This window comes from Lolium perenne, chromosome 6 (genome assembly GCF_019359855.2).
Source record: "Lolium perenne isolate Kyuss_39 chromosome 6, Kyuss_2.0, whole genome shotgun sequence".
NCBI lineage: Eukaryota > Viridiplantae > Streptophyta > Magnoliopsida > Poales > Poaceae > Lolium > Lolium perenne.
The window spans coordinates 57092793-57106067 of NC_067249.2; the positions used below are offsets into that span (position 1 = coordinate 57092793).

The following is a 13275-nucleotide window of genomic DNA, read 5'->3' on the forward strand; positions in this document are numbered from 1 at the left end:
CCAATCGGCACCGAGACCAGCAGGCTCCGACTACCAAACCTGGTGGGGAAGAGGACCAGTGGGAGGGGAAGACTGACCTTCCGATCTGACGGATGGTCGCCGGGGCAGCCACCACGTCGCGACCGCCGTCCACCGCCACCTTGCCGCCCACGCGACCAAGGACGACGACGCGCATCCGCGGACGCCACTAGCCGCCATAGTCGACGCCGCCGCACCACCAGAGGCCGCCGCCTCTACGCCCGAGCACCCACCGCCTGAAGAAGCCGGGCAGCTTTGCCAAGCTCCGCCGCCTGCACCACGAGGAACCGCCTCGCCGCGGCTCGCCGGCCCACCGCGCGAGGAGTCATCGGTCCGTCGCTTTAGATCGCCGCCGTCAGAGTGGAGAAGCCCCGCGCCACCACCTCACGCACGAGATCCAAGAGATCCGCCGCCGCCGGCAACCGCACGGGCTTTGCCCGGCGGCTCGCGCCGACGGCGGCGGCTGGGGGAGGGGAGGAGGGGGGCGGCTTGAGCTAGGGTTTGGAATCACCCTTCCGTCGCCCGCGGGGAGCGACGGTACGGGCCGAAACGTTTCTATTTCCTCTTCCCTCACCAACGCGACCCCTCGACGGCGACGCTTCCCCGATTCCCCTTTGCCGGCGCATTCCCTCCGATGACCTCCCGTCTCCCTCAGCCCCAGCCATGCTCCCCTCCTCCCCCACTTCCTCTCAGCCGCCACTCCCACGTCAGATCTACCGCCGCCGCTCGAGCGTCCCATGAGAGAGCATGTGCATCACAGGCCAGTGCGACGCGGCCGGCTTGCTCGCCGGCATTCGCGTGTATACATGTGCGCGGCTCCAACGAGCTCGCCGGACTGGGCCGAGCAGCTTGGCCGGATTCACTAGTCTGTTTAAAACCTACAGGTTAATTTGATAGATGGATGCCTATTTGCGTTTTTCTTAATTAACCTATTTTGAATTCATGGCAATAGAGGCATTAGAAATAAAAGTAGCTACACGGGCATGTGTTGTTCATGGAGATTGTCATATTGCTATTAGGAATGCATGTTTTGTGATAACATAGCTCAGCTTCCTTCAACGGCCGCTCTAAACTGCGTGCACGCTAAAAGAACCCGTTGAAATGCAGCGCAGGAGCGAAGGCGCAACGCGCGTAATTTTTTTAATTTTAATGTGGGCGGGCTTATGCGCCATCCTACGCGCCAAAATTGGCGCGCCGCTTCCAGCGCGCTATTAAACGAGGCGCGGGTGCACCCAACCGCATGGAAAGTTTCCACCGCTTCACCTCACCCCGCGCTGCTCCACCTCACCCCGCGCGCCGCTCCGCGTACCGCGGTGTGTGCGCGCGTCCAAACGGGACTTTCTACGCGGAGATCCGGAGTGGCACGAGCGCATGGGCCTCGACACGTACGAGACGACGCACGAGGCGGTGCGCACGTATGACGCGGTGGCCTGGCGCCTCGGCCATCCTCGCCATTCAATGAACTTCAGCGATGTTTGGACGCACCAGCAGGTCGAAGACCTCGCGCCGCCGCCTGTCCCGCAGGAGGCGAGGTAGCGCCAGCGTGAGCTCTAGCAGCGCCTCCTCATCGCCGAGCGGGACGAGCACCTGCACCTTGAGTGGGCGTGACGCTTCCCGGAGAACGTGGCCACGAAGGTCGCCTTCTTCGCCAAGAAGGCAAAGATGAAGGCGGCGAAAAAGAAAGATCGGGAGGCGAGGAGGGCCAAGAAGAAGGAGAAGGAGGAGAAGACCGTGAGGAGGAAGGAGGAGAAGAAGAAGGGCGCCGATCTGTCGACCATCGCTGTTGACTCTTCCTCCTCCGAGTTCGAGTGGTCGTCGACTCTGGTGTCATCCACAACAACGAACTCCTTCGAGTTCGAGTGGTCTGATTAGTGTAGTCTATCTTTAGTTTTAAATTTGGTTGTAGCAAATGTGGGTTGAACTATCTAATATATTTATATTTTGAGTCTATTTTTGGGTTTTGTTGATCCATTTAGATGTGCCATTGCGTGGAAATGTGGTTTTTGGGGCTGTATTTTAGCTCATCTGCAAAAAGACCGTTTCATCGCTGAATTTTTACGCGGCTGTTTACAACATCCGGTGAAGCACTCGCGGAGCGTCGCGTTATACAACGCATGTTGGAGATGCTCTAAGAATTTAGCATGAGGCAACCATGTGTATCAGAAGCAAGCTATCTGATTTATTGTCATTCTTTTACTTGCTCGAATCTGGTTTCTAAAGGAGATTGAATTGATATGATGTGCTTCACATGAGTATATTAATCATGCAATTATTGGTGTTAGCAAACTAGTGTATATGTTTTTTTAACTAAATTGGATTGTTCTAATAGTAGTTTCCTGATCACATGTCTATGGTTTTAGCAGCTCGGCCCCAAGGCCCACTGTGGCGACCTCAACAACACTGTTCAGGAAATCGATCCTCTATATCGGCACCCAACCGTCAAAATTTTATATTTTTTCCCTACAGTTGGTTTGTGATTGGTGATTTGGTACTATGGTTGTGCCTATGGTTGCCCATTTATACTCCATGAAAATAGAAATGTTTAAACACTTATTTGTCATATTTGTTGAAGTACAAATTAGTGCATTTGCTTGCACATATGGTGCAGAAACTTGTAGAGGGGAGATCTGTTCTCCGTTTGTTTGTTCACTTCTTATACATTTTTTTAATTTACTTGCACTGATATCAACTGAGGATAGGAGAGGATGATTAATTAGTGCTAATGGCTAAATGTATTCCAAGGTGCCTAGTCTAAATATCGTCAAGATTACAGCATAGTGTGAATGTATTGTCTAAGGTTGGACTGTAGTGAAATTTCAGCTTTGGGCATTCCTCTCTTGTCTAGATGTAGTTTGGTTGATCTGTTGTTGGATTTACTGATATAAATCTGTAATTTCTTACCTATTAAAGTACTGGTCCATAGTCATTTACTCATTTGGCAAGGAATTAACCACGTGTTCCACAGACTTTCGTAGTTCCTTGGTTTCTATCAATATAATCATAAGCTTTGAAGGTCTCTTGCTAAACAAAATTAAGAAAATAAATAGCACTATGCAATGCATCTTAGCAGGTAACTCAAGGTTCCATTAGCGTTGGTAGTTTTCACTTGTTTCATTCAATAGGCTGTGTTTACATTGTTTCATATGTCCTACGGTGTGTACATCTCTCCTGATCATGATTCTTCAGAATTGCAAGGATTTTCTTATTTTTAATTACACTGATCACATGTTCGTTGACTCGTAATTATTGCTTGCTTATTGAACATGCTTTGTGCTTGACAACGTGGGTGTCACTGCTCGTCCGTGCCATCTAGCGCGTCACGCCCCGCTACTATCCACCCCCGTTCACTGGGCACCTTCAGAGTCCTCGACCCTGGCATCATGGCCGCCATGGAGGGCTTCTACCAGGAGATCAAGACGGGTCTACTAATTCGAGTTTACAATCCATCCTCCTATGCGTCGTCTTCCTCTGATCCACATTCCATCCTCCCCATTGGCGTTCTACTCACGCGTATCTTTTTTTTGTGGTGTGCTAAGGTGGTAGGTCTGAAGAGTTGTAAAAGGCTTATGTGTTGTTTTGGTATATTATAACATGGTTAATCTAATGCGTGTGTGATGTGCATATGTGTTGGAAGAAATTAGAGGCAAAAGAAAGAAAATAATAACTTTAGTGCTAACTAGTGGTTAACTTAAGCGAACACGCATGGATAACTTCAGTGTTAACTAGTGGGTAACTTAACAGAATACGTATGAGTAACTTTAGTGCTAACCGGTGAGTAACTACAATTTTAACTAGTGGGTAACTAGTACATTAAAGCATGGATAACTTCAACAATATTTTTTGGTGGGGTAACACTAATATTAACTAGCGGAAAAACAATACACGGTATGATGGGTAACTATAAAACTAATATGGGGTAACTATAATATAATCGGTGATTAACTACAATGTTAACTAGCGGATAACTAGTGCATTCAAGCATCACCAAGATAGATTTAGTAACCCTTGCCATCTATTATACACGCATTACTTGTTGAGTTAACTATGTTTTTTCTAATGTAGTTTGTCACCATAAAATTGATATAGTTATCGACTTATTGTGCTAGTACTTATGGGGTTTCCAGCCTATAGTTACTTGTCTCCAATGAATTTATCATCCTAAATCGGTAACACTGTTATGAAACTAGGTCATAGCTTCTAAAATGAAAATGAAAAAAAAATCCGAAAGTGATATACGACATCCGGGTAACTCAGGTGTTACATGTGGGAAATTTTTATGTCCGAAAAAAGTCATCAAAACATAGCAACAAGGATCTTGTTTTGAAAATCTTCTCGCCCTAAAAACGTCTCCTAAACGGTTTGAGCTCAAAACCTTTTCAATTTTTGAATTTTGCATTCAGCGCAGCTAACATCAACAATTTTTCTACATGTATGCGAAACGCCTCACCATCCCGTTTATATGATGGCTAACTTATGTGTTACACGGCGGGTAACTTAGGTGGTATAGCCCAGATTACTCATGTGTTAGAGCCTTAGAGGTGGGTAACTTTTGGCTCTAAAATAATACTCCCTCCGGTCCTAAATATAAGCCATATAGTGTTTTGAGAAAAAATTCATAATATAAGGTTTACGATGTTTCTCCACTTATAGAGACAATATTTTTAGTGATTCGATTATGTTTTCTTAGCTTATGCAAAATCCTCTAGTAGCTCACATTAATTGCCTAGGGTTAATCACAGCTAAACATGGTGTATTTTTTTTCTAAATATGTGTTTCTTACTTTCCGTGCCAAAAACTATATGGCTTATATTTAGGATCAGGGGGAGTATTGTCGAAACATATTAACATGTGATCTAGTTTTGAAGATGTCGTCGCGACTAGTCCAACAATGAAAACGGTTCATAAATCGGATAAGCGGTTTGTCCTACAAAAGATTTTAAATTTTCAAAATTTCGTATTTAATGCTGATAATATCAGCACTTTTGTCTTTTTTTTTTTTTGCTTTTCAGGACATACACAAACTGTTGATTTTGCCGCAACAGAACATGCACGCGGGTTTGGCAAAAGATGACGCGCGGGACTCGAGTGATGCTGTCCAAACTCAGAACTGCCCGTCCAATTTTGTTAACTACCGAGCGTCAGGAGACAGAGCATGCCGCCCGGTCCCAGAAATTTTTTCTCCGCTAACATGCTTGGATCCTTGACCTCCGACCCAATCAACTCCTCTTTCCCAATATCACGGCGTCCCACCACTCCTCATACCAAGTTTTTCTTCTCGGGCAAACCTCTGTGATCAGCCAATGCAAAACAAACGGGCTCACCAAACCCACAGAATAAGCCCCCACATTGGTCAAGATACGGTTGTTTTTTTCTGTTCTTCGACACGAGCGCCTGAATACAGGGCAGATTATAATGAGAACAAGAAAGAGAATCGCATGTGTAGAAGCTGCAAAATGTTTGAGATCGAACGACATTTACCAGTAGACATCATTTGGTCTGGGCTTTACTTGCACGGAGAGTCGCTCGAGCAGCAAATTGTTCTCTCGGCCTATCTTTCCAGGAACCTTGTATTTACACACAATGTCGAAAATCATGTTGTAAAGCTCCTCTTTCTTCTCGTCGATCTGTTCTAAGCGAACCGCAACGTCTTTTTGCTCTTCAGTAGTAGTGGCCTGTTGCGACAGGGTTTGCGCAAGTACGTAATTGAGTTTTTATCCACAAGTAGTAAAAGATTGAGTTACTACAGTAAAAGAAAAAGAGAGACCCGCAAAAAAGAAAGTAATTTACGCACCCTAGTTCTGCCGAATCGCCTTGGGAATAGCTGTCGATGCTGCTCCGAGACTATCGGCGACTGCCGCGTTCGCCAGAGCGCCCGGCCACAGAGCCTCATCGCCGCCGCCATGTCGATTCTAGCTGTACAGATCCACGCCCTGACTTTGCCCGTGACGACCACCTCCTTCGTCCCCGTCTCCCAACACGAAATAGATCGCGGATCAAACAAGGAGATTTATTGGCCAGCGTACTTACCTAGCGGATCGCGGAGTTTCCTTCCAATTCGATTGAGGGTTCCTCTCTTGCGGACCCTCCCCTGCCTGAAGCGTTGTATTCCGTAACGGAACCGTCGCGCAGCTTCTAAAGAGTTCCCGAAGGCCTACGTTCGCCAGCAGGCCCAGCCCAGACAAACGATCCACCTTTCTTGTTTCCAAAATACTACTGTAGGTCCGAGAAATACATATTGATTGGTTGGCTTGGCTCAGATTTTTTTTTTTTTTTTGCGTATAACTTAGAGAGCTTTATTCAAATGAAACTAACCCTGACTGATCAGCCTGAATACTGACCAGCAGGAAATCTGGAATACAATCTAACCAGCTGCTAGAAACTGTCAATGTGTAAGCAAGCTTTGCACAAAAATGGGCTGAGTTATTAGCTGATCTAGAAACATGCTGAAAAATAAACGAATTGAAACTAACAACTAGCTCTCCAAGTTCTTGAAGGATAGGTGCCACAACCGATCGAGAATCATGGCGATTGTTCCAGAGTGAAATAATCTCCAGGCAATCCGTCTCCATCACCACTTTAGAATAGTCTCGTAACCGAGCGAAAATGACACCATCTCGCACAGCTAAAGCTTCGGCGATGAGCGGATCAGTAATACCCTCGTAGGGCTTGCTCCAAGCACCAAGGAAGGCCGAGCGTGATCTCGCGACCCCTCCGGCGCCTCCTTTCCGAGCAACCAATGATAGACCTCCATCTGTATTAATTTTGATAAAGTCCTCCTCAGGTGGTCGCCATCCATGGCCTGGCAAGGTAGCTGCACATTTCTTTGGAATATCCAGCACCACCAGCGGCTGCACATCTCTTTGGAATATCCAGCACCACCAGCGATTCTTTGGCCATCTTGATTGAATGGATAGGAACTGGCGGCTCTCCGGGGTGCTCCTATTTGCCGCCTATACGGATTAAAATCAGGGAGCGAAATTAAAGATTGATTGATTGGTTAGCTTGGATCAAAATACTAGTTGCATTGGCTGGTCACAGAGGTAAATTAAATCAGGGAGCGAACGGATTAAAATAAAAAATCATTGCTCGGTCTATTTTTTTTGAGGAAAAGGCAGTCGTATCTATCATCCGATTAGATAGAAAGAGTGTTATGCACAGAATATAACACAGTTTGTAAGAAAAACCGGATCCAAAAACCATACATGCTTGATTTATAAGGAAAACCGAGATGAAAAACCACACAAGCGAGAAGACCCGTCATCCACACAACGCAGCCACCAATGCATCAAATATACCACCAGGTCTAGGGCCGCCGCCCCCACGTACCAACCAGAACGAGCTCTGCATTGCCCGAAGACGAACCAGCCAGATCGACAAACTCACTGTTCACACAGATCACCAAGTCGCCACCCAAGCACCATGCCGACTATCTCGTTCTATTTCTAATTTCTACTGGGTACTGCTTCATCGCTAAACTAGTTTTCTTCTTGTTACAACTTGCAAGAAAAACTAAAGTAGCTGAGAGTAAAATCTCTACGGGTGGTTTCATTATACTACCTCCATCCTAAGGCTTAAGCCTTATATTTTTTTGAAAAGTCAAATAAAGTAAAGTTCGATCAAATTTTTAGAAGAATTTATGAACAAATATAATATTTTGTAGGAATGTGAATTTTGTACACGCGGGTATGGGTATGGAAGTAATCTGTACCGTCCAGAATGTTGGTTGCTTTGAGATCCAAAAAAAGAGAAGGAGGAGGATTTCATTCATGTTTTGCGTCGTTTGTTGCTTCCCCCCGTCGTTCGCTCCGCTCGACATGGAGATTCTGTCCCGGACGGTTGGACCAGACAAGAGCGACTGCCCTCGTCGCTCCTCTATTTTTTCTGTCCCTTCAAGATTTCTCACTCCAAATCCTCCGTCGTCGTCTTCGCCGCCGGCGTGCCTCCTCTGTATCCTGCCCTCCCCGCCTCGCGCCCCTTGTTCTGGCCGGCGCGGCTGCTCCGCCTGCGCGCCCTCTCCACCACCCATCCTCTCTGTCAGTCTGCTGGCCTTGGGCCGCTTGCAGGCAATGGCGGCGGGGAAAGTACAGGGAGAACGCCTCCCAGATCTTGGAAGGGGCCATACCCACCGATGATTTCTACCCGCTGCTCGAGTATGTGGCCTCCCTGATCCCCCTACCGACCCCGGTATCCTTTGACCGGTTTGTGGCCGAGCATGGGGTGGGGATGAACGGGAGGAAGCCTCCTATATCGCCGGGCCCCAAGAAGGCAGCAGCATCGGCGTCGACGAAGGAGGCGACCAAGGGCTTGGAAGCAGTATGGAGGATGGCGGCGCAGACGAAAGGGGCATCGCCATCGACGACTGTTGTGCCGAAGAGTTGGGAAGCGTCGCCGGCGGCGCACACGATTTGGATAGCGGCTTCGGCAACGATGTCGCCCAAGAAGGGAGCCTCGGCGTCGGCGACGCTGGTGTCAGATACAAGAAAAGGTACGCTGGCGTCCAACTAGCTTTCTGAATCTCGTCTTTCTGTTAAGCTTCATGCATTAGCCACTTGAACCAAAAGTACAAACTGATGGAAAGGGCTAGGCAATCTACTTGTAGACGTCAACACTTTCAATTATAATTATGATTGCCTCTTAGAGGGATGAAAAGTCTAATTTAGATGGTGGCATTGCCTCTCTCCAGTTCATTTGGCCATTGTTGTTGCAAAACCAACAGATTCTGTCTTGGTTCCTCTACTTGCTAGCCTGAATCCACTTGTTTTCTCCATGCGTGGTGTGTAGGTTTAGAGGCCGGGAAGGATCTGATGTTCAAGTTGGGCCGCCAAGGGAGTCAGAAGCAGTGGAATTAGCCTTGAGAAATTCGTCGCCAAGGAAGACAAAATACATTTTGGAGCCAGTTGTTGGCACTTCTTTCGACTCTCTGGCGGAAGCCTATGAGTTCTAAAACCTGTACTCATGGGAGGTCGGTGTTGGTATTATATATGGAATAAACTACACAAACGGGAAAAACTACCGGTCATCGCAAGAACTGATCTGTCAGTTGCAGGTAAACATTTTTGCTGCTCCATTATTATTACATGTTTGCATTCACCGGAGAGTAGCAGGTGTTATTTGTCCATACAGTAAAGAAATCCAAACTTGATTTCCCTTTTTTGTTCAAAATGGAGGTTCATGGTTTCTTCTCTCCAGGGGTTTGACAAAAGGGACAAGAATGACTCCCCTCGTTGTGGATGCAAGGCGATGATTCGTCTGCACAGGTCAGATGATCATGGCTGGTTTGTGGAGACGAACCGTCCTGATCACAACCACCTACTGTTTGACAATTATGATGAGAAGATGTAGTGGGACTCACACAAGAAGATTGATCTGGTAACGAAGGATACTGTTCGCTACCTCAGAGAGAACAATGTGAGCCTAAGTAAGGTGCACTGCATTTTCGGCAGCATGCATAAGTCAGGTGACAGACTCCCCTTTACGAAGAAGTCGTTGCGCACAATCTGCCAACAGATAGCATTTGATCAGAAAGATGGTGGATGCTACCCTGCTCCGCCATCTCTACCTATCTGCAGATGAGTGCTTCACTCTTCAACTCTAGCTCCATCCGTGCGGCTGCAAACTCCTTTTCCAGAATCTCCAAAAATCTTTTCTGGAAATTGAGCAACTGCTCAACGTAGACACGCACCGCACGAGATCAACCCATATCCATGTTTTGCATGAGTATGGCGCCTGGGGCAAGATAGATAAGAAAATGAGGGGGATTAAAAAGAATTCCCCACAAAAACCAGATCGAAAACGCCAATCTACAAAAAATGTAACCGAAAAAGACGCAGATCGAAACACAAAAATCGAAGGGGAAAAAATCCTTACGTTTGTTCCTATTCTACTACAGGAGTAGTAATCTCGGTTACGGTTCCTGGTGGTATTGGATCTTTTTTGGCATAGAGGAATTTTGCAGGCGCAGTGTAGCTGGGGTGGGGAGATCAGATCGGAGAGTTTTTCCTCCATACTGCGGGTCTGGGACCATGGGGAGCCGGAGCCACCGCTGCTGCGGCGATGGGCAGTACCACCGCTGCTACGCATGGATGCTTTGCTCGACATCGTCGGAAAATGGGGGAGAGAAATTATGGGAGGCGACGAAGCAAGAGCTGACATAGAAAGGGGATGGAGAAAGGAGAATACACGGGAGAAAAACATGTCCCAGGAATCCCGTGTTCCTGTCTGCTGTCCAGGAATCTCCATGCCTACCTGCCTGCCTTTAGAGCATCTCTAATAGAGCCCGTAAAAACGCGAACCGAAAAACCCGAGTTCACTGCACCGAACTCGTGTTTACGGGCCGGAAAATGGCAGGCGCAGAACAGAGCCCGTAACGAAGGGTTCCGAACCCGTAAAAGCAGGGTTTTTCATATGCAACACATAGAACAATGTATCTTAATTAATCAAATAATCATCCAAATTATTACAACACATAAATAATTGTCTCAACCAAATTATTACAACAGTTTTGGGAAAATTGAACAAATGTAAAATGTCTCAACCAAATTACAACAACTTCGGGAAAATTGGACAAATGCACAAATGTCTCAACAATGATACATGTGACAAGCAAATGAATGGAATGGTAAGATCAAAGGCGACGGCCATGTCGCTGCCAGTGGTGCATCTTCAGATCATAGACGAGCTGGGCATGGGTAGTGGAATTCTCAATCTGCCGATGTGCCTCAAGGAAAGCTTCAATGCGATCCGGATTGCGTTGGGGTTCCACTCGGGTGCTAACATTGTCATAGAAGCAGGGCAAGCTCAAGTCTCTTTCATCCTCGATGATCATGTTGTGAAGAATCACACAACATGTCATGATGTTGACAAGGGTTTTCTTGTCCCAAAATATGGCTGGGCCACGAACAATGGCAAACCTTGCTTGCAAAACACCAAAAGCTCTCTCAATGTCCTTGCGAGCTGCTTCTTGAGCCTTGGCAAATTCAACTTCTATTCTATCTTGGGGATCCTTGACAGACTTAACAAAAGTTGCCCAATCCGGATAGATGCCATCGGCTAGGTAATAGCCCATTGTGTACTCATTGTTCATGACCTTGTAGTTGCAAGTGGGTGCTTCCTTATTTGCTAATTTAGCAAACAAAGGAGACCTTTGCAGGACGTTGATGTCATTGAGTGTCCCCGGCAAACCAAAAAAACAGTGCCAAATCCACAAATCTTGTGATGCTACAGCCTCAAGGACAATGGTTGCATCTTTGCTCTTGCCACAGTACTGTCCATGCCATGCTTTTGGACAATTCTTCCATGTCCAATGCATACAATCGAGACTACCAAGCATTCCAGGCCAACCTCTTTTCTCATTTATCTCCATCAACCGTTTGGTGTCATCCTCGTTGGGAGCTCGGAGATACGTAGGCCCGTACAACTTGATAATCATGCGAGCAAACCTGCGGACTGACTCCGTGGTAGTATCTTCGCCAATTCGAAGATACTCGTCGGTGTAATCCGCAGGGATGCTATACGCAATTACCCTCATGGCAACAGAGATCTTTTGGAATGCGCTGAAACCCATCACCCCGGCGGCATTCCTACGTTGCTTGAAGTAATTCGAATGCAATTCGCAGTCTTTGACGATGCGGACGAACAAGCTACGCCGCATGCGATACCTCCTACGGAACAGATGGGCAGGATAGGTAGGTACCTCGGCGAAGTAGTCCTCCATCAGCTGCTCGTGGCCGAGGAGGCGATTCCGCTGGATGTGGTTCCGGCCGAACACGGAGCCGCGCCTCCGATTCAGCAGCTTCGCGCGGTCCTCCAGGTCCTTGACGGCAAGGAGGAGCATGGTGGCCTCCAAGTCGTCATCCTGGAGCAGCTCGTCAAGGTCGGAATCGTCGGAGCTCGACGAATCCGACAGATCGAAATCGTCGCCCGAGCTCATCCTCGATTCCGACGGAGCGGCGACGGCGACGGTGGGGGCGGCAGCCGGAGTTGGGCGAGGAACAGCGGATGGGGTGCGGGGCGACCGGCGCTACCTCCGGGTTGCGGGGCTCGGGCGAATTGGGCGGGACGGCGGCGGAGTGTGGTGGCGGCGCGGGGAGCGTGGGGGAAGGAGCGAGCGAGCGGTTGCGTCAGCTGAAACTTCAGCGTGCCCTAGATAGGGATCAAGCGTTCGGTTCGCTCCGTCGGCCCCTACAAATACAGGCCGACGGAGCGAACCGAACGCAGCCCGAAAAAATATTTTCGGTTTTGGGCCGTTTTCGGTCACTGATCGGCGCCGTTTTTCGCCCCGAACCCATTAAACGGCGGTTATTTTTCGGTTTTGGGCCTTTTACGGGCTCTGTTAGAGATGCTCTTATGTCGTTTCCCACTCTTCTGCACTGCTGAGAGAAATGAAAGAAAGGGACACGTAGGGATTCTTCCGCATGTTACCTTCTCCGGATCTCAAAGCAACTAGCTGTTCGGAATGGTGACGATAGCTTCCTTACCCATACCTACGTGTAAAAAGTTATTTCCGATTGTTAAGAACATGAATGACACTTTAAAAAAATATTGTAATTTTCTTTTTTTTGACAGGGTCATATTAATAAAAAAAGTGTTGACATATTTCGTTAATTATTGTTGGTTATATTTTAGTATATCATTATTATTTGTACTGATACATAATATTGTTGTCAAATTAAATAAAGCTACAATCTTTAAGCGAACAAGTTTTTTGAACTTTTTCGCGAAAAGAAACTTCACGATAAAAGAAACATCAAACAATACAAAATACCTCAATAAAATTATAACGGAATTCAACAATCATCAAGCAGTGGTATCAATTTTTTTAAGGTGGCTTGACTAGCAGTTCACCACCGCCACAAGATACAAATTTTCGATATAAAATCCGAAAGTAAGAGAAACGATTCTCCAACTGCAAAAGAAAGAGAAACACACGAGATAGGGTAATCTCAAAAAAAAGGACACGTCTAGCCAGCAACCGATGGCTGGTTAGTCGGGGCTGGCCCTCGTCCAAAAAAGGAAAGGCCCAACAGCACGGTAGCTATTTCCGGTCCCCACCTGCCTCTCTTTATTTTCAAAAGTACGGACACAGCCTACCCTTGGTCCCCTCCCGTCTCATAATTTTAGGCTATCCTAGGTGTGAAATTGGTACTTCCTCCAGTTGTTTTCACTTGTGCTACACTAGCGTGATTTTCTCCAACAAAATTACCGCAAAATGGTACATAGCCTCCAAATCGGCAGGGAAATAGAAAAGGAAATTGCGGT

General features: G+C 47.2%; 1 long non-coding RNA gene across 1 annotated transcript; it reads right to left on the minus strand.

Moving 5' to 3' along the window:
- Positions 1 to 5254: 5254 nt before the first annotated feature.
- Positions 5255 to 6114, minus strand: LOC127308068 (uncharacterized). The gene is made up of 3 exons (XR_011746325.1): positions 5810 to 6114; positions 5497 to 5690; positions 5255 to 5409 (listed from the first exon to the last, which is right to left on the minus strand). It is a non-coding gene; the product is annotated as an uncharacterized lncRNA (long non-coding RNA).
- Positions 6115 to 13275: the final 7161 nt, after the last annotated feature.